We start from the raw sequence: 20,850 nt of genomic DNA, 5'->3' as shown, positions 1-20,850 counted from the left end.
TTTAGTCCCTACAGTGCAGCACAGGTTGGTCTATAAGCTTCTTTGAGAGAGAGAGAGAGAGACAGAGAGAGGAGTTGTGGGGCACAATTGTTTTCTTCTCTTTACTTAAAGGCAGAAGAGCATGTGGGAGGGATTGCACCTTATGGATCCCAGAGGGATAGCTGATCTCGAATTGCCATTCCTTGGGTCTGATCCATAATAAATGATTGACTAATAATTACATTAAAACTATTTTATTGTGAAACTCATTGGTTCCAAAGAGAAGCTGAAAACCTGGCTCCATCAATCCCATTGCTCATACATACTGTAACTCCAAGCCTCTGTCAATGGATTATTGTTCCTTAAAGTAAAATACATGAACTCTAATTATGTATTTCCAACAACATCTTCTTAGAATTCTGCCAACTAAAATACGCATTTGGTTCATTTAATAGCAAGCATCAGATTTGCTGAAGCAGGTGGCACTAGATTTGTATGCATCGCAGAAACAAATATTGTAATCATGGTTTAAACTGATTCATTTAAGCTGATTTTAAAATCATTTGAAGAAACTCCCCTGTGTAGAGAAGGATTTGAGTATCACCCACAGGGAAGATACCTTACCTGTAAAGAAAACATTGTACTGCTAAAACACCTGGCTTTATTTTGCACGGAACATCTGCTTTTGTCTGAGTTTGTATTATTCTTGCTGCATTAAATTCCCTTTCAAGTGTGCACCAAACTGTTTGTTAATCTTTAGTAAATTAATAAGAAGGTTGCCATGATGCTTAATCTTGAAGCTGAATTAGCAAAATTAACATTTATAGCCACCGTTAAAGTTGATTATAAGCAAGCATATATCTCACATTTCTACAGATCGCAATTTCAAATCAAATTATCTTTGTCTTATTTAGATTCTTGCTAATTGGCAGTTTCATAAACCCAACGTGTGTGAAAAGAAAGAGTTCTGCTTGATTTAACTGCAGTAATTAGTGCACAGTATTAATGCCCCTCTCTCTCTCTTTGGAAAGAAATAAGGGAGGAGCAAGTTGTAAATCAACAGAAACGGAATTGGAATGCAAACTGTATATTATTTTATTATTATCATTAAAAAGAAACTGCATTCCCATTTGGATCCAAACTACAGTAATTTCTATTAAGAAGTAATTGATATTTGGAATTGATCTGAGTTCATCTTGCAGCTCCAGCTACTTCACATTTAGATTGGTTGGCTTGCAATTTTCAGTCTTAAGTTTGCAATGATTTACATATCCTCGTAATAATTCAAAATATTTGCTTTTGAAAAATTTGCTTCTAACAACAGAAGAAAAACCAATATAGCAATATTAACGTGCAGTTGAAACATAAACCTAGACCTTCATTATAATGCATCCTTAACCATTCAAAGAGCACTGTGATTCCCAAGACTGAAAGCATGACATGTGATGCACCTGGAATGTCTTGTTTTTAGTTGCTTAAGCATGGCCAGAATTCCCAAACCCACTAAAGTAAATTAAAAAAAGTGTTTGTATACTTGGGCTAATGGGCATGCAATCTACTTCACACATACTAATGTTACAAACTCTGAGGTTTCCTGACTGTATTCTATATATAATATAGAAATATAATAAATAAATATCAGTTAACCCAACTTTCTTGGTAGTAGATGATTTGGCAGTTTGGCTTAAGCTTCAACTCTAGGTGGGGTTATGCCACCAATGAAAGATGGGGAGCTTTGACCTCAGTGCCAGTTCAGCTCTGCAGTCCATGTTGTTATACCCATATGTGAGGGATGCACATATATGATATTGGCAAAGCATAAAGTTAAAACAGATGATGAGAGAGATCAGAGCTCCTAGCCTTTCACCTGCAGTAAAGATAAAGAGTAGTACAGTAAAGTGGTAAACACACAAAAATCAAGGATGTGGCTTTTGGAAGCATTAGAGAATTGACCAACATCAGTAAAAAATGTGCTATGACATATTAAGAACAGTCTGTTAAAGAAGATGGCCCTGTTGGGTTATTATAATGAAAAAGGAAATCCAAATCTCAGTTTAAGCCAGGTTGAGGGAAAGTGTTTAATTTATTAATGACTTGTAATTCAGCACTTTCACATTGTATATTTCTTTTGAGGTTTCCCTGTAGGACCATGACTTTCAGATTTGTAACACTATGCCTAGGAATAGTAAAAGTGTGATTTCTTAACATCAGATTTGCATCTGTTGACTCTCTTAGACAGGGATAAACACATTTGTTCAATGTAGATAGTAGCCGCTTTCTATTAAATTTTTATTAAATTGGATGATGTGCAAGTGAATGAGCTCAAAATGTATGTTTGTGTTTGTGTGAATTGGCCTCTAGGTCTGTTACAAGGTTTGGAAACTGGGTTTGGGTTTCTGTTGGGTAGTCCATTCTTGTAGATAGGAACCTGTTTTAAGCTAAGGAGGTTTTTCCAAGCAAAGAAAGGCCTGTTACCCAAAGCCTATTAAACAGAAAGGTCCTTATCCAGGAGATGCTGTAGGCCAGTGGTCCGCAATCTTTTTGGGGTTGCGGACCAGCGTGGCGGGGAGGAAAATCGAAGCAAAATATGGTATTCTATAATCAAAATACAAATATTCAAGCTGAAAATCTTTGTTTGAGGCATTGGAACAAATATGCATATAATAAGGTATTTAACTGTAGACTATGGGAAAACATTTTAGTATGTTCTGGGAGACATTAAGCTATTTGTAGGTATTATTGGGTTTTCAACATAAGGTAGTATTTGTCCAATGCAAAGATTCATAGTGATGTCAAAGCAATGTACCTGTTATATGGTCCATGATGAGGTTAATGTTGGGGTGAAAATTGTTGAAGTCCTAGTCTGATTTCTCAAGAGCTTCTTGCCCTTAAGTACATGAGCTCTGAATCACAGAAGCTAATCTGTAACTATTATAAAAGACCTAATGACCTTTGGACCTCACAATGACCTTAAAATGTAAGGGCCAATGAATGCTCCTCCCCGCGTTGTCCTGCTGCCTGGGTGACCAGCCACCCTATGGCTGGCCACCCAATTAGGCTGTATCTCCCACCCCTAACTGTCATGTATAATGACTTTACTCACTTTGCCTCAGACCACTGACAGAGCAGGCAGGTGCCTCTCTGCAACAGATGGCAGCCTGAGGCAAATCTCGCATTTGCAGCCCTCCTCATGGGAAGAATCCTCCCATGTTTTCCCTCTGCCCTGTGGTGCCTCCTGATGGGGATGCAATGGAAAGCAACACAAACTTCTCCCTCTGCTCCTTACCTTGTCAATCACAGCAAGCCACCAACCACAGCACAGCAGTTCACTTATGGACTGAAACTTTCTCCCCCCCCCTCCCGAGTCCCGAAATTAATTTTAAAGGCACTTCCACATTGTTATGCATTAATGCCACAGCACAGATGCATTTTTAATAAGAATCAACATTGCTGTGTTGCTGTGGAATAACACTGGAACAATACAGCATCCCCCAACCAACCTTTTTGGTATCCGTGTTCTTTTGCACTTTATTTCTGTCTGGATGGATTTCTGAGATGTTGAACATGGTTCCTGTAGACCAAATGGTTGGCTTAAAAGAGATGATCAGACCCTGGTATGATTGGGAAAAGGCTGCCCTATCACTCACCCCTCCTCTTTCTCAGTTAATTTCCCACCTCCAGAAAACAGAATTGGGGCTGTGTTCTGCCTGCCTGAGTTGTGAGAAAGGATGCACATGGTCCCTGGAGCTCAAAAAGACATTTTGTGTTAATGGTTTAAAAACAAAGTGCTCAGACCCTGTATGATCGGAAGAAGGATGGTTGATCACCCACTCCCCCCCCCCTCTTTCCCAGCTTATTTCCCACCTCCAGTAAACAGAAACGGGGCTGTGTTTTGGCTTCCTGATCCAAAAAAGACCATGGACACTTTGCAGAAGATTTTCTTTTACCTTTGACAATGTTGCTTGCCATTTTTTTAAAAAAATTACTCGGAGCAGGAAATGGAGACAGGAGGGTGGATGTGAGGGCAGGACAATGCTTCAGAGACTATCACACATTTCCCCACACATCAATGAGACTATTTCTCATTGATGCGACATGTGATTTAGGGATGTAAATCCAGTTTTGTCAGTTCCTGAAATCACGAGTTAAAAATGCCCAAAATTCGACCCAGCTACTGGACAGCCTCAGGAGGCATGCAACATTATGTGGAGAGGGCTCTAAAACCCATCAACACTTTAAGGCTGTCCAGGAACAGATTCCTCATATGGAAATGGTCTAAATGTTACTACTGATTTTTCTTCTAAATACTGTCGCTGATGCTATATCTCCAACTGTTTTTGAATGATCCCCTTAGATTTGAAGAGGTTTTCCATTTGCAAGAGGAGATAATGATTAAGAAACAGATATCCAAATCTTGCAATGGCTTTTGAATCTATGCCAAAAAGGATGACTATGGAAAATTGGCCATGTGTACCACCACATTTCTTTGTCAGTTTATATTTCTTCCACTTTTGTTGAAAAGTCATGATTGTTTGCAAACATTTGTTTAAATAATCCCATATGGGGTCAGAATAATTGAAATGGATTTTAATGAAGGGGACTGGATCCAGCTAGATCTTAAGTGGTTCCCTGGATGTAAAAAGAATCCTCAATTCCCAGAGAAGCGAATAGGAATTTCAAAGTTGTTCATCTTTTCCCTGGGTACTTTAGCACTTCAGAATATCATCTCTTAAATAATTGCATTGCAGTATCAAATATATCTGCTTGATAGACTCATTTCCTTTGCTGACCTATATTTGTAGTTGAAGATGAAACTTTCTATACTGAAAATTGCTATGATTTATTTGTATGCCAACTAGTGTAACTTCTATTCTGTTCTATTCCACTTAGAATTAAATGTAATTCATGGTATGTTCGTGTGGCCTTTTGTTAATTAAAAGCAAATATTAACACTTTGGATTTGGACACGGGAAATTGAATTTCCATAGAATTTATAGCATTTATTGCTACTATTTGAAAATTGATCATATCCCTATAGAAAGCAATAGTTGAGAGCTGAATTGTGAAGTGGGAGTTTGTTCTGCATAGAATTTTTGCCCTATAGAGTGAGTCGAAGAATACAATGGGCCATCTAGTCCACTATATTGCTTCTAATTTGGGCCAGTTACAGGTGATTTGGATGAATGGACATGTTGAGGGGTGTATAAACAAACTTGGTCTTTTTCAGTTCAGATCTATTGGACCTGAACTTTTTTTGATATGTCTGAAAAATCATGGATCCCCATCCAGGTAAGGTATTTGGATCTGGAATTTTATTTTATTTTATTTTGGGGTGGGGGGAAATCCAATTTTTTCCAGGGCCAACAGACCTGAGAAGGAAAATATTGATTTTTTTCAAAAACTAGTCTGTCCTTGGGGCTGGCTTGCCTTCTCCTGCAGCTTGGTTTAGACTGTGCTGCAGGAGAAGCTGACTCCAGGATCTGCATATAGCTAGGAGGTCTTGCCACACTGCATACAGATCTCACTAGGAGGGCTTCTCCTGCAGCATGGCCATTTGGGGAGCTGATTCGTTCTCATGTGCTATGTGTTTATTGGTCTTTCCTTGGAATAAGTGAATCCAAAGCTTGCTTTTTAACATTCACAGAAGCAGCTTGGCTGAACTGCTCAGATCAAATGAGGAAGAATCTTCATCTAATAAAGATCTGACTTGAATTCACCCCTATTGTTAACCTTGGAAAGCTAACTAATCCAAATAAAATTTCCTCTGACTTTCAGACCCAACCTAACTAGACCAGATCTGGACCCCCCCCCCCCCCCACTTCCTTGCTGGTTGTGTTAGCAGCTGCATTTTTCTTTTAATTTCACATGCCTTTGTTGTCTTTAAATGTATATTTCTGTGGTTCAGTGAGAAGGGAGGCAAGACAGTGATTCACCAAATACATACTTAAAGAAGACTAAGAAGGGTGTTCTTACTTCTAGAGAGGAGAGGATTCCATTCATGGTTGACAATATTCACAGTTATTTAATTTAATTTAGATAGGATGGAGAAAAGGGGTGGGAAATGTGTTTCCCACAGAATTTGAAGGGAACTACCCACTGGATTAACAAAGCTATTATGACATTAAAGAATCTAGAAAAAGTTATTCACAAACAAAATAAAACAAATTTGTATTTGAATAAAGTTTTGTGCACATTCTTATAAATTAATGGAAATATCCCACATTCATTCATTCATTCATTCATTCATTCATTCATTCATTCATTCATTCATTGTATTTCTATACATCCCTTCCATAAAACTCAGGATGGTTTACATAAAACATAGGGATATACATTGCAATTATAATAACAACAACCATAACAGTGGAAACCAAATTGAGTAATGATATTGTAACAATTAACATTACAATAATAACTTTTGAAGCAAGAACACATAGGGAGGTCAGTTGGGTTCAGGACGTGGAAGGGGGAGCAGTCTGTCAGCCTCAACCAAATGCTTGGTGGAGCTCCCTTATATAGAACCTGCAGAATTGTAGAAGTTCAGGAAGGGCCCTGATCTCTTTGGGGAGCTCCTTCCACTAGGTGGGGACCAGAACAAAGAAGGCTCTGGCCCTGGTTGAGGCATGACATGCTTCTTTGGGGCCAGGGATCACCAGCCAGTTGGAGGTGGCAGAACATAATGCTTTTTGAGGGGTTTAAGCAGAGAGGTCGTCTCTCAGGTGCATGGGGCTCAACTGTGTATGGCCTTGAAGGTGATTACCAGAACCTTAAACCTGGTCTGGAATTCAAGTGGGAGCCAGTGGAAATGTTGGAGGGCAGGCCGGATGTGGGCCCACCACGGTGTATTTGTGAGGATCCTGGCTGCAGCATTCTGAACCAGTTGCAGTTTCCAGATAAAAGTTAAGGGAAGGCTTGTAGAATGAGTTCCAGAAGTCTAGTCTAGAGGTGACAGTCACATGGATCACTTTAGCTAGATGTTCTGGGTCCAGGTAGGTGCTAGTAGCTTAGCTTGGTGCAGATAGTAGAAATCCTGGTGTGTTACTCTCATGACCTGTGCCTCTATGGAAAGGGAGGCATCGAGGATCACACCCCGGTTTCTGGCAGAGTGAGCTAGTGATAGTTGCATTCCACCCAGGTTGGCTAGGCATGCTTTCTCGCCTGTACCTTTCCTACCCAGCCACAGGACCTCTGTCTTTGAAGGGTTCAGCTTCAGACAAATGTGCTTGAACCACCTCGTCACCACTTCAAGGCATCTGGCTAAGGAATCAGGGTGGTCATCTATCATGAGGAAGAGATGGGTACTATCTGCATATTGAGGATATCCCAGCTCAAACTTCCACACCAACTGAGCAAGAGGGTGCATGAAAATGTTAAATTGGATTGAAGATAGGACTGATTCCTGTAGTACTCCACGTGAGAGCTGATGGTGGATATATGCTCTCTCTCTTATAGCTACTCTTGTCCATGACCCCGAAGAAAAGAGGTTGGTGAGGTGGTAAGCTAAGAACTATGATCGACTGTGTCAAATGCTGCTGAAATAGTACAAGTAGCGCTGATATGCCTTGATCTGTCTGGTGGCAGAGGTCATCCATCAAGGTAACTAGCACTATTTCTACCCCGTGTTCAGACCAAAAATCTGACTGGAATGGGTCAAGGGCTGAAGTTTTCTCCAATAATGCTGATATTTGATCTATAGCAGCACTTATCAACCAACGTCCCCAGAAACACTAAGTGTGATATCGGTTGGTAGTTGTTGGGCTCCTGCGGGTCCAGAGATGGTTTTTTCACCAACCACTGACTCTTGTAATACTTTCAGGAATTATCCCATTGAGAGAGAGAGAGAGAGAGAGAGAGGTTGATTATTTCCCCAAGGTGGTGGCTATTCTTATTTCAGTCATTTTTAGGAGCCATTGCTATCCAGCCACTGAGAGTTGGCTGTGTCCAAGCTTGGGGGGAGATCACGGTGGAGAGTTGAGATTTTTTTCTGTGAAATGACTCACAAATGCCTCACAACTGTTATCTAATTGACTATTGTTCATCAAGGGTGGTGAGGGAACAAACTATCCTAAACTATTGTGCTGGTTGTGAAATCACAGATGCGATGGAAGTTGTGTAATAGTTGTGCTTTACTGAGTTTACTGCCATCTCATAGGCTTTCATCTTCATTCTATAAAATGTTCTTGATTCTTCATTGCAAGTCTCTTCCAAACTCGCTCTAATCATCTCAGTTCCCATTTCTTCTTGTAGAGCTTCTCCAAGTATGAGGGGAACCGCTTAAGACAGGGGTGGAGAGGACATCAGGGAGCTATCTCATCAATGGCAGCCAGCATTCTGTCATGCCAGTCACTGACCAGTCCATTTAGAGAAGTTCTGGGAAGCACTGGGTCTTACAGAGCATTCAGGAATCCAATTGGATCCATAGGTCTTTGCAGCCAAGCTAAAAGCTGCTCAGCACTCAACTCAGGGGGAATTAGCATCATAAGGTGAGCCTTCAGAGCATAGTGGACTGACCATGGCATGGAATTAGCCATGACCAAATCCATGTTCAACCCTGCACCAAAAATGAGGTCCAGAGTGTGATTTGCCTGATGGGTACAGCCAACAAGAAATTTTAAGAGCCCTAACAATGCCATGGCTGATGCTAGTTCCAACCCATTTCTGGAAGACAGCAGCTCTGCATTGTTAATCGACCTGGCATTGTACAGCATCAGTGTCAGAGGTGAGTTATTCACCTTTGCCTCCACCCTATTGACCTGTGAAATGGGATGGAGGTTAGAAGGATTTCAAGCATGGACATATCTCAAATCCCCTTTTTTGTCCAACCTCTCCCCAATGCTGTCTCTGCCTCTTTCCCTTATTATCAGGATCCCTGACTATCTTGGGCCCCCCATTGTTGACTCTTCCTTTGGTTTTGTCCGGTGTTTGTGGGCCATCCATATTAGATGTTTAGTTCCATTACTTGATTTTCCTATGGGTTTTCAGTTGTTTCCAGCCTTTTTTTATTATTCATTAGTACTCCAATTGAATAAGAGTGACACATGGATGCCTTGTTTTTCCACCTGGTAGACTGTCATCATTTTCCTCAGGATTACATTCTTCTGAGCCCACAGATTTCAATGGATTTAGAAGGGTGTAATCCTGGCTATGGAGCCTCTTGTGGTGCAGAATGGTAAGGCAGCAGATATGCAGTCTGAAGCTCTGCCCATGAGGCTGGGAGCAGCCAGCTCAAGGTTGACTCAGCCTTCCATCCTTCCAAAGTCAGTAAAATGAGTACCCAGCTTGCTGGGGGGTAAACGGTAATGACTGGGGAAGGCACTGGCAAACCACCCTGTATTGAGTCTGCCATGAAAATGCTAGAGGGTGTCACCCCAAGGGTCAGACATGACCTGGTGCTTGCACAGGGGATACCTTTACCATTAAAAAAAATCCTGGCTAGGATTACACTGTGAGTCCATTTCTAAGAAAGCAAAAGAAATGCAACTAATTCATCATCTCAAAAAGGAAAATTACTTCCACGTTCGGATTTTTGGTTGTACTTAGTACATATTTTATCATTATGTAAATCAAGTAGGAAATGTTATGGCATTCATGATAAGCTGATGGTCTGAATTCCTTGTTTACTGAACATGTATGTATAGGTTTTCATCAAGTATCACCACAATCATAGCTGTTGTGATCAACTATCACCTTCCATATACACAAAACGGAGTGCAGTGTCCAACAGTCCAATTGCTTTTCCACTGGCAATTCAGATTACATTATGAAAATCTAAACATAAATGATAGGCTGGCATCTTACACATGATAGCATGGTTGGAGTGAATAGGCTGTTTCTTTTGAGCTGACAAAACCTGTTCTGTAAGTCAGTCCTCAGTACCATCACATAACTAAAGCAAAATGTTCCCTTTGTGTTGAACGATGACATTTATTCCCCTTCACCTTTTTAAAAAAGTGGTGATATAGTTGGGATACTGAAACATAAATATAACTAATGATGCTGGTGTTTAAAAAGCTCAAACCTGCTGTCGTATAATAAATTTTAGATTATTACTTTCTAAGAGGAATGCATCGAAGCAATGGAAATGTCATTTCACTCTGTGCAGTTCTATTTCCCCCTATATCAGTAAATACTACTGTAGAAATAAACCAGCCCTTGGGTATTTCCAGCTCCTTCAAGCTTAAAGAACTCATTTTCTTCTGGGATGCTAGACTATCATTTTTGACTGAATCTTGCTTGTTCTCCCCTCCTTCGGTATCAATTGGAGATTGTCTCCACAAGTGCAGTTTTATGGAACAATGCCTGATTTTTCTGGAGCAGTTCTTTTTATGCCATAATAACTTCAAAAGGCTGTCTAGCATAACTCTTGATTTATATGGTCTAAGTTTTAAGAGAAATGTGTGAAATATCTGGGAATACACATGGCATTGACAAATATTACTGGGACAGCTGAAAATGACTGTGAAATCATTAGAATGGGATATTTTTCTCCTTGCCAAAAGGAATACACATCAAATTAAAGACAGTTCAGGCAAATCCAAAACAAAGGACATTTTATGTACCTGGGATTCCATTACTACATTCAGATCCACTAGACAGATATATTCATGTATTAAAGTAATAACCTTCAAGGTTAGTTCAGTGGTCCATACAAATGCAATGTTGTATCTTATTTTTCTGTTGTTCAGAACTTATGTCATTTGCATCCATAACACTAGATTGTCTGTTGCTGATTGATTGTGAGGGTTAGACTTTATAATTCTGTTCCACTAACAGTGGAAATTTTTTGCAGTGCAAGAAGGCTTCCTATAGAGGAGGAAAAGTGTTCTGTTGAGGAAGTCTCCTCCTGCCTGTAGAAGTCACAGAATAATAAAATCGAATCTCTACTTTTTTGATGTATGTCATTTATGATACTGAGAATACCATTCCTATATTAGATTTATATTTCTGAAAATATGTGTGGATTAAAAAAAAATTACCATGGAATGACAACCAATTATTCTTGCACTGAATTTAGAAATTGGGGACTTCTCATTTTTGCTATGAGATCTTTGTATAAAATGAAAACATGTTAAAAAGAGAGGAGGAGGAGGAAAGGGGTGAAATTAAAAAATGGGGAAATAGGCTATTTATTTATCTGTTTCTTTTGATACACCTCCTCCCTCCCTGCGAGCAGGCTTGGGGTGGTTCACAACATGCATCATGTATACATTGTTTATACTCTTGACCAAAGAATGGGATGGTTGTCCTCTTCCACTAAGAGTGCAGCTTCAGGAAGGATGCACATGGAGCAGTGAAGGAGGTAGAGGACAACTGCCTAGCCAGACTGATCAACTGTGGTGATCAATGGGGTGACAGATGTTGCAGTTAGATTGCCTTCACATCTTTTATTGTTTATAAAATTGCTGTTAAAATATTATTAGAAAACCTATAGTGCTCCATTGCTTCTCCTCATCAATCCATCGCTCATTTCATAGACAATATAGTATTCTAATCAGATTCTAATTTGGTGCAAGGGGTAGCCTGGAGATGAATGGAGGAAGGCCCACAGCTCTCATCTTTTTAAATCCTATTATCAGCCTTTTACCAAAGGAATCCTCACTTACTGCTGCAGTCATCAAGAATAGGGAAGAAAAAGAAGCGCACTCGAGACATGTTAGACTTTAGCCCTGCTCTTGCTTTGCAGGTAAATAATATCGCTTAATAAGAACACATACAACTGATTGGCATAAATTTTGGCCACAGCCTTTAATCAACAATTGAGCATGGCTAGCAAGGGAGAGGGTCTGCCCGACTTGTGGTCATCCGACCACAAGCTAGCTCGCTCGCCACCTGCCCCTCAACGGGTCCTTCTGGCTGTATAGCCCGCATAACCCGGACATAAAGGCAGGCGGGGAAAATGGGAGGAGGCCTGTAGAGTAACCCTACTGGGCGTCCGCCTCTGTTGGGTCCTCCGGCCCCCCGGAAATGTGGGTCTTCAATCAGGCTCCACATGCACACGGTCCCTTAAGGGGACCCCCAACACTAGGGGAGGCCAGCGCGCAAGCTTGGCCGCCCCAAATTGACCCTTCCCTTGCTCCAATTCCGCCACTAAGCCAGTAAAGGCACAATGCCTTAATGGCTTCCGCCATCGCTCATCTCCGTAGCCAACCCAAAACACCATGACGAATTCCATGGAGCCAGATGTCCATGCCCCACTCAGACAGATGCACCCCATCACTCTTGTAAAGGGGGGCTTGCCTGTATGATATGTCATGGTGTTGTACAACCAAGCCAATCGAAATTGAAATAAATTGCACAATTGCTTTGTTCACACGCCGTCTGGCAAGATCCACCTTGTCTGGGTGAACCGCCGCCCCCCAAGTGCGACGCTCTAACAATGATGACCAACAAAGTGTCATCCCGGGATATTGCGACTGGACATCTTCCAAATCTCGAAGGATCATTTGTTTCAGGATACGGCCCGATGTTTCAGGTAAGTCGTTTTCTCCAAGCTGTATCACGAGCAGGTCCGGAATTCCATCACGTCGCACGGCCTTACACAGTGTGTCCCTGAACGAACTCCATCGCATTCCTCCTCGGCCTTTCCATACGAATCGAGCCAGACTCCCAAGACCCAAGCAGTCATCCCAGCCTGATGTAGAGGCGTACTGTGCTGCCCAATATACAATGCTGTGTCCGATTATCCATATAACCGGCTTAGGAGGATGCAAATCTGTAAAACAAAATTCAGAGAAGGAGATCCCTCCTAACATACCGCTTATAAGCAGCCGACTTCCAACGCCCGAGTGCTTTGATGTCAGCGCTGGGAACCCCCGCCATCTCGGCTTGCGTAGCAGCCCCAATACGGAATGAGTGTATTCCATATTGGTCCGCCGGAAGCCCAAGTTTACCTAGGGCCCTACGCAGGATGGCAACCAACTGGTATCGAGATAGGCATGTGCCATCAACGTGTAAGAACAAAGGTCCCTGCACAGGTGGGCGAACGGCTAAGTATCGTTTTATGGATACGACAGGGCATGGACCTCCTTCAGACATAGCGGGCAAATATATTGCAGCCCCTTTTCCCAATTGGTCCGTTTTTGAACGCCGCAGACAAATATAAAGACCTTGGTCTGTAACTTTAATGTCTTGTAAAGCCAAAGCTCTGTCTCCCGGCTCCGCCTTGGAAGCAGGTACCACTTCACTGCACCGGAAGGCTCCGAAAAATGTTACAGTGAAAGCCGCTGAAAAGAGCAATGACTCAAACTCGGTCTCACATATAGATGGAAGCTCCCCTAACAAGTCACGTAAGACTTGCGGAGAAATTGGTCTTCTATAATCGACCCTAGGGGGGGCAGAACGTTTCCAGCCTGCAATAGCCCGTCGGGCAGCAAATGATGTAGCTGGGTCCCACCAGTTCTGCGCTTTACAGAAAAATGACAATGCTGCCAATTGAACCTGTAAAGACTTTGGTGCCGCTCCCAGTGATTGTAAATGAACTAAATACCGGAGTATAAATTCCTCAAGTGGCGGTAGGGGGTGTAAGCAACCCCAAGACACAGAAAATTGCATGTATCCCTGCACCGCCCTAGAATATGCCTGACGAGTAGCAGGTGCCAATGATGCGGTCACTGCTTGCCGTAGGGTTCGCTGCCAAGTGTCCACAGTTCCTCCGGAAACGGGTCCGGCGCCATGTTCGCTGATGGAGCCAGAGCACGAAACCGCTGTTCCTGGAACCGAGACAAAGCGTCTGCTACATCGTTGCTCACCCCCGGAACATGTTTTGCAGCAAAGGTTATGTTGTGCTTAAGGCAGGTGCACACCAATGCTCTCACTAGGCGCATGACTCTAACCGAGCGGCTGGACTGTCTGTTAATGATGCGAACAACCGCAACTCTATGGTCCTTAAACAGATCACTCCATAATACAACCGCTACCAGTATGGGAAACATTTCTAAAAAAGTGAGGTCCCTTACAATATCAGTGTCGATCCAGTTTTTTGGCCAGCGCCTGGCACACCACCTGTTGTCGTAATAGACACCAAATCCAAGACTACCCGCAGCATCTGAATGTACCTGCAGGGAGTTTTCAGGGGAAATGGGCGTCTGCCATATTGACACGCCGTTAAATTGATGCAAAAATTCAACCCATACCTTCAAATCTTCTTTTATAGCCTTGGTCAAATGAATATGGTGATGGGGTAGGCTCGTTCCAGACATGGATCTAGCCATGCGTGCACAGAAGGCTCTACCGGGTGAAACTGCTTTGCAAGCGAAATTAAGATGACCCAATAAGGTCTGCATCTCTTTCAGCGTACATTTTTTCTTGCAAAGCGCTTCACCCAGCAACTGCTTCAACTTGCATAGCTTGTCCGATGGAAGGCGAGATAAGCCCGCCTCCGAGTCCAAAAGAATGCCCAGGTACGTTAACCTGACGACTGGCCCTTACGTTTTTTCATCCGCCAAAGGAACGCCCAGTTCCTTTGCCAGTTCCTTAAAAACCCGTAACCTTTCTGCACATGCAGAAGAATCAGGAGGGCCCACCAGCAAAAAATCATCTAGGTAATGCGTGATGTGGGGAGAACCTATTCTATCCTTGGTTACCCATTCAATAAAGGTACTGAATGTTTCAAAGGCTGCACATGATATGGAGCAACCCATAGGCATGGCCTTATCCACATACCAGCTACCTTCCACATAACATCCCAGCAAACAGAAATCATCAGGATGAACTGGTAACAATTGAAATGCAGATTGAATATCGCATTTCGCTAACAGTGCCCCTTTTCCACATGCTCTAACTATAGAAATTGCATGATCCAAAGATGCGTATCTCACCGTACACAAATCTGGATCGATCGCATCGTTCACTGATGACCCTTTGGGGTATGACAAGTGTTGGATCAGCCGGTATTGCCCCGGTGCCTTTTTAGGCACAACCCCCAAAGGAGACACCCTCAAGTTAGGCAGTGGTGGCGCAGAATACGGTCCAGCCATACGCCCAGCAGCACATTCCTTACCTATCTTAGCAGCCAGGACTCCCGGCAATTGGATTGCAGACTTCAGATTCCTACAAGTTGTAGCCACCCTCTGACCAGTGAAGGGAATCCTAAAGCCTTCTGAGAATCCTCTGGCCAGATAGTCCGCTGCCTCTCTATTCGGGTACAGCGTCAGGAGAGCAAGCAATACTGGAAGTCGAATAGGTGTCGCCGCCAAGGACCGTAACTCCGGAGGAACTTCAATTGTTGGTATCATCAGGCTTTGATCCCGACGCTCCCCCTTTTTTGGCAGAGGGCCGGCCCCCTCGAAAGGGGTTCTTGCTACCTGTGGACCTGTCGCAATCTTTCTTTGCATGTGACCCGCCACATGCCTCACAGCAATGATCAAATCGACACCTGCGACGTTGACAATTGCCCCTATTATATTCCCAACAAGTGCCTCTAAATTCGCGTCTGCCCGCCTGTCTGCGCCTATCGGACTCAGCTCTGCGGACATATGGGCCAACCTTAACAATCCAGGCATCGTGGTCTTTTAGGTCCCATCGTGCCTGAATGTTACCCGACGCCCGTTCCCGAGCCAACAAGTCATATGCTATGGCTGCATCGTCACCAGATAGTGACTTTGCCTCCAAAACATGTGCTAGATGGCTAACCAGGTGCCAACCCCTCTCCGGGTAAGCCCCAACGACCAGGCGCGTGAACTCAGTATAGCCCCTCATCCAATTGGTGAAGGACCTCTCAATTTGTACAGAACCCCTCTTTTTCTTTTTTGGACCCGTTCTTGGGGAATCGCCCTCTGGAGGTACCATGTCAAATACATCGACATAATAACCATCCAGAGCGCGCTCCCGCACCTTCCTGGTCAAATGGGTGCCCGGAGGGTGTTCGCCTGTGGGGTAACCCAGAGGGGGTTTTGGTGAAGGACCAGTCCCAAGTTTTTCAGCGTAGTAGGTATCTGCTGAATCCCGCCTGCTCATTAACCAAATAGGGACACCCGGGACCAACGAACCCTGAAGCCAGTAGGAACCATCCCTCTGGCCTTCAGAAGTTTCATCTTCCGAAGAAGAAGACTCACCCGAAGTACTGGGCGTATGCCGGGCCTTAGAGCGTTTCTTCCCCTTCTTCTTTTTGTTCTGATGCGCGTCCGCATCATTCCGATCTGAACCTGCCGCTTGCGCTTCCCCCGGAGCGGCCAAGGTACCCGCAATACTGACACCGGTCTGGCCCTGCTGGGAGGGAATGGTGCATATAGCAACTGTGCCAGCCTGACCCACCGGACTCTGCAGGGAGGGAATGTTGCTTGTAGCAACTGCACTATCCATGCCCTGCTGAGGGACAGCAATACTCGTGCTCTGCTGGGTCATAATAATGCCTGTAGCAACTGCACCAGCCGAACTCTGGTAAGGGACAACATTACTTGTGGCAGTCGCCGTAACCTGATCCTGTTGACCAGTACTAGAACTACTGTTTGCACTAACCTGGGGTTGCTGCGCCAAGGTAGAGCTGACTGCCCTACTAGCAGCCTGCTCAAGCTGTTGAGTCGCAGCTGTGACCGGAACTGACGTGCACCTCGCTGGACTCTGACTTGGAGGAATGGGTTGTACCCCGAAATGTGGCATTTGCCACTGTTGCCCTGCTCCAAGATGTATGTTTTCCCTTGACACCGCCATACCCTGGTGCCGCCATTGCTCTCCCATAGTAGCCGCCTGACCAAAGGAACCTGCCGGTCCCTGGGGTAGGGTATAAGCAGTCCCCATAGCAGGGTGCATTTGCCAGCCCGGGATATTGCCCCAAGATTGAAAATCTGACAAACGGTGAGAACCTTGTCCCACCTGTGCCCCTTGATGGCTTGCTGAACTCGCAGAAGCCATAGGTAACCAATAGGAGCTGTTACCTTGAGCATGCCCCCCAGGTATCAGACCACCTGAATGAGGTGGCATTGGGGCCCCAACTATACCCGAGGGGTATGCCAATGCATTGTGTCCTATACCTTGGGCCCCAGGCCCCCAGGGGGCAACATCCCTCCTGGCCAAAGGTCCAGGAATTATAGGGCGTTGTGATGGGTACAGGCTGGCAGGGACCTGAGATTCCTGCCACCAAGCCAGCCCTGAACTATCCGGACCCTGCACCCTTGCCAACCTGGGATCATATCCCGGCGCAGGCCGCCTTACTGGTGTGGCCAAAGCCGGCCCCGCACTGCCCACTCTTGCAGGCCCTGTCCCTAAGGCAGGTGGAGCCAAAGCCCCATCCCTAAACTGAAGGTGATCCAATGGTGGCAAGAGGGGGAATCCATTCCCCCCTCCAGATCCACTCAATGGTGGATGCATCTCATTCCCCATTACAGGCTGACTAGCCTGTTGTTGAGAGGAGAAATCATTCCCCCCATCTGCCTGCTTTCAACCTGCGTGGCTGAAAAAGCAGCAGCCATCTCAGCTTCCCGCCTGGAGGCGCCCCGTGTACCATAGGCCGCGCCCAGGCCTGGCGCCGCCGTCGGGGCTGCCTCTATCCCCCTCTCAGGCCTCTGGGAACGAAGCCCAGCTGCCTGTCCGGGTCGATTACCCCCAGCCCGGGATCGGGCCGCCGGCTGCCTCCCTTTCCCGGTGTGCTTTCCCCCCCGGGAATCCTTAGGTGCCCCCATACTACCTTCAGAGAAAGGCCCGCCGCGATTTTAAAAGGTTTTTTTTTTTTTATATATAGCCGCGGCCAATCCCAAGCTCTTCCTCTTCAACAAGGGAGAAAGGGGCTCTAACGCTCCCCTTTCTTCTCCAAGCGATCGCTGCCAAACGTTCCCCGGGCGTCACGAGAAAAGCAGGCCTCACAATTGCTCCCGCTGCCTCGCGACGCGCTCCTGGGGCCGTATGAGCGGGAAGAGGCAGAGCAAGGCAAAACGGCTCCTTAAAAGGGGGCCCGCTCGTCCCGCTCCTCTTCACTGCGCCTGCGCGCAGCCTGGCCCCGATGGATGCTGGGGCATGTAGTCCCGTCCCGGCATGTTTCTTCTGGCCGCTCTCTTCACCGCGGCAGCAATGGCCCCTCCGGTGAGTCTCCGGGGCTTCTTGCTGCTTTCAAGCAACCTCAAATAGATGATTTATTGCACTTGGGTCTTTAAGATATTTCAGCCCCCATCCACTCCCCCCTAAGATACTGGAGACACTGGAGAGGAAACCAGTGAATCCAGAGGAACACCCCATAGTGGTTTTGCAATGACCTGAAAATTCCTCTTTGTACCCTGACTCCATCAAACAGGCAGATTCAGATATGCCTCTTTTAAAGACTCATAACAGAGCAGTCCTCCCAAACTACCCTAAATAATTGTGCCAGGTGATAGCTCATGGATGCGACAGAGGTGGCATAAAACTCCCATTTAGCCATTTTCACCACCATCTCATATGCCTTCATAAGTGTATGATAAGATGTTCTTGCCAATTTATTGTGGGTCTTTTTCGCATGTAACATCATTTTGAAAAATACCATTCTGCTTTAAAAGTGTGTGAAACCTAATTCTTTTATCCGCCTTTACTTTGGTATCTTTTGAACAATTCTCCACATGCTTTCAACAGAACTATAACTCAATAGTAAGAGCAAAATGTTAGCATTTCATGCTGACTAAGTAGCCCCACTAGGCTGTTTTAGCTGATCTTGTGCAGTTGTTTGTACTATATGCTGAACTGCAAGGAATGAACAAATGTTCCCAATTGTGCCCCAATTCATATCTGTTTATATTTTGGTCAGCTTATATATTTCGTTTTTGCTGCTGGTTTCATAGATACAAAGCAGACAGATAGGGACAAGGAAGAGGGCAGCACACTGATTGCCTGACTGCAAGCAACTGGTGGCATGGCTGGGATGTATCCTGGAGGGTTGCTGGGGCTGTACAGGCCTTCAGTCTCCAGCCTGGCCAATAAGGTGTGTGTTTGTTGCTTTTAGAGATAACATCTTGAGCCCTTCACACTAGGCTTGGGTGCTTCAGAGCCCAAAGTGGCCGGTCTCTCCCAACGCAGCCAGAACCGCACCATGGGAGGGGAGGGTGCCAGTGCACCGGCGGGCGCACACACAGGTACGGAGCTCCACACCTGCGTGTGTGTGCCCGCCAGTGCACTGAACTCCGCACCTCCTTGCCTCCCCTGTGGTGCAGCACTGGCTTCATCAGGAGCGACTGGCTGCTTTGGGCACCAAAGCACCCAACCCTACTTCAGACCTACCTGTTGTTATTGGCAAGTGACTGTATTGGGTGCTCCCACTCACAGTCTGCTAAGCCCTGGCCTTCACCATGATTCAGGGTAATAGGCAACTGGAGCAGCAAATCTCCTGCCCCCCTTCACTGGACAAAACAAGGCCACATCAGCATTACGATACCTATGGGGAAGACTTAGGACCAGGTACAAGATATCCCAAAAGAAGGGGACCAGACTGACTGGAGTACAAGGGGGCTTATCTCCTCACACAAGAGGCCAGAGAAGGTGTACCAGAAAATGATGGACCACAATGGCACCTGAGAAGCCAAAGGCATCAGAGAAGATGATGAGACTAGTACCAAAGTGACCAGGTGGACTGGTCCAGGGACTGATGTTACCCTGTAGTGACTTTCTCAGGACCTGGAAGTACATGGAACACTTGGGTCCCTCCAGCAAGCCCCAAACCTGGCAGCAGGCACAGCTGCCCAAGATCACTCTCAGCCCAGTAGTGGCCAGGGAAGGTCAAGGTTGGGATGCTGGCCTCAAGACCAGGGCAGGTGAGCCTTCCATTCACAGATTCTAGAACCTCCATCAGTCACAGTCAGAGCCCCCTCAAGAGGTGAGTGCCTGTCAGAAAGAAGGGTTAAGGAAAGTACAAAAAAAGCAGAAAGCATCTTGCAGCTTGGAAGCCTCTTCTGATGAGGAACCAGAGGTAACATCTGGGGATTATTGGAATGCAGTTGTCTATATGCATGGCTTGCTGGCCTGGGCACTTAGGAAAAGCGCTGCTCATAATGGGTCAGTGCAGACCATGGTGCCATCTGGACTGCTAAGTAGGCCCCAGGAACCCTTCCTCTTGCCTCCACTTTTGGGGATGGCAAGGACTTTCCAAGCATCCACTTGACAGATCTTTGATGGGTATTACACTGGTCTCGAGAAGCAGAGGAAGGTCAGTGAGCCTTCCCTTCAAAGAAAAATAGGAAAGAGGAAACTGACCACATGTTCAACAGTTGGTTGGCTGGGTACACAGTGTTTATGGGGGTTGTTCATTTCACCGGTTCTGAGCACTTCACCAACCAACTGGAGAATCTCACAGTATCAAGTCCAAGTGGGACCTTATTAATGCTAAGATTTGGCTTGCTGCTGTGGGCTCCCATATCAAAGGTCAGACCCCACCAAGACAGGTAGATGGAACTCCAGGCAGGATCCAGCCTCCAGAGTTTGCTGGGAATTTAATTAGGGTAAATGTCACTGTATCTGATGCACATTCAATCACAATTGTGTCTACTACTTCAGGCTTGCCTGCCCTCATATCTCAGGCAGCCAGCAGCATTTTCAGGGCAACCAACCCTCCTCAGATGCTGCTACCCAGAGGGAAGAAGAGTCCAACAGCACCCTAGCACCCCTCATAGAGAAATGGAAACTCTCTAAATTAATAGTGGCTGTCCTTCACTGTGTCTGTTTAGAGGTTCTCAACTCTCTTATCTGCAGCCCTCTTAATTTGGCCACAAACTACCTCTGGGAGGGTTTCAATTATGGGTTTTATATACCTCTTACCAGGCCCCACATCCAGTTCTAGTGTGACTATCAGGCAGTAGTGCAAGGTATTAAGAAGCAGTCATCGCACTTAGAGCGGGTCATGTGACTAGTGCACAGATTTGTATTGGTTTGCTTGGTTGCTAACACACTTTCAGCTCAGCATGTCAAAGGTATCAATAACAG

Source organism: Paroedura picta, chromosome 1 (assembly GCF_049243985.1).
Source record: "Paroedura picta isolate Pp20150507F chromosome 1, Ppicta_v3.0, whole genome shotgun sequence".
In the NCBI taxonomy this organism is placed as follows: domain Eukaryota; kingdom Metazoa; phylum Chordata; class Lepidosauria; order Squamata; family Gekkonidae; genus Paroedura; species Paroedura picta.
This window is presented reverse-complemented; position numbering follows the sequence as displayed.